A 1,480-nucleotide genomic window follows, 5' to 3' on the forward strand; every position below is an offset into this window, starting at 1 on the left:
CACTAAATTCCGAGAGACAGAAATTTAACCCATAGTGGTGGACTATGATGCTGAGAAAGGAGTTTATTCAGAAAGCAAATGATGAAGCTTCTGCTATCTGTCTTTGGGTTGCATCTTTTATTGTAAGTAGGCAAATAGACTCTGCCCTCACCTAGGTATTTGACCTCAAGATACATTTTGTGCTCTAAGGAAATGCCAAAGCATTCAACAAAACATTGCTTGCCCACCATGTTCTAGGCACTATTCTAGTCTCTGAGGATACAGTAGTGAACAAGACAAATAGAACCCCTTTAAGTGGCTCACATTCCTTTTTAAAATTAATTTTTATTGGAGTATATTTGCTTTACAATGTTGTATTAGTTTCTACTGTACAGCAAAGTGACTCAGTCATACGTATACATATACCCCCTCTTTTTTGGATTTCCTTCCCATTTAGGTCACTACAGAATGCTGAGTCGAGTTTCCTGTGCTATACACTAAGTTCACATTAGTTATCTATTTTATATATGGTACCAACAGTATAGATACGTCAGTCCAAGTCTCCCAGCTCATCTCACCTCTTACTTCCTTGGTGTCCTTACATTTGTTCTCTATGTCTGTGTCTCTATTTCTGCTTTGCAAATAAGATGATCTATACCGTGTTTCCAGACTCCACATATATGTGTTAATATATGATATTTGTTTTTCTCTTTCTGCCGTACTTCACTCTGTATGACAGTCTCTAGGTCCATCCATGTCTCTAAAAATATGGAACACGTCATGAATCTGCATATCATCTTTGCTCAGAGGCCACGCTAATCTTCTCTGTATTGTTCAAATTTTAATATATGTGCTGCCAAAGCGAGGACTAGGGGGCTCACATTATCATGGTGGGAGATAGACAATATGTGAGTAAACAAGTAAGTTAGAACATTTTATAAAAAGTTACTGTAATTTAGGACTTTCTGGGTGGGCCAATGGTTGAGAATCTGCCTACCAATGCAGGGGGCACGGGCTTGATCCCTAGTCTGGGAAGACCCCACATGCCACAGAGCAGCTAAGCCCACAAGCTGCAACAACTGAGCCTGCATGCTACAACGACTGAAGCCCATGCACCTAGAGCCTGTGCACAAGAGAAGCCACCACAGTGAGAAGCCCGGGCACCTAAACTAAAGAGAGCTGGCGCACAACAGTGGAGACCCAGTGCTGCCATAAATACATACATTAATTAAATAACACACAAAATACTTTTAAAAATTGTTGTTTAGTCACTAAATCACGTCTGACTCTTTTGTGACCCTTTGGACTGTAGCCCATCAGGCTCCTCTGTCCACAGGATTGTCTAGGCAAGAGAACTGGAGTAGGTTGCCATTGGCTTTTTCAGGGGGTCTTCCTGACCCAGGGATCGAACCTGAGTCTCCTGCATTGCAGGCGGATTCTTTACCACCAAGCTACCCAATTACTGTAATTTAACCCAAACAGGATGATGTGATAAGTGTGA

At 41.5% G+C, this 1,480-nt stretch overlaps 1 non-coding gene across 1 annotated transcript; it reads right to left on the reverse strand.

Moving 5' to 3' along the window:
- Positions 1-741: 741 nt before the first annotated feature.
- Positions 742-848, reverse strand: LOC145522079 (U6 spliceosomal RNA). Its single transcript, XR_014065898.1, has one exon. It is a non-coding gene; the product is annotated as a U6 spliceosomal RNA (small nuclear RNA).
- Positions 849-1,480: the final 632 nt, after the last annotated feature.

The sequence above is a fragment of the Giraffa tippelskirchi genome, chromosome 9, assembly GCF_054371585.1.
Source record: "Giraffa tippelskirchi isolate mGirTip1 chromosome 9, T2T-mGirTip1v1.2.pri, whole genome shotgun sequence".
NCBI classification, from domain to species: domain Eukaryota; kingdom Metazoa; phylum Chordata; class Mammalia; order Artiodactyla; family Giraffidae; genus Giraffa; species Giraffa tippelskirchi.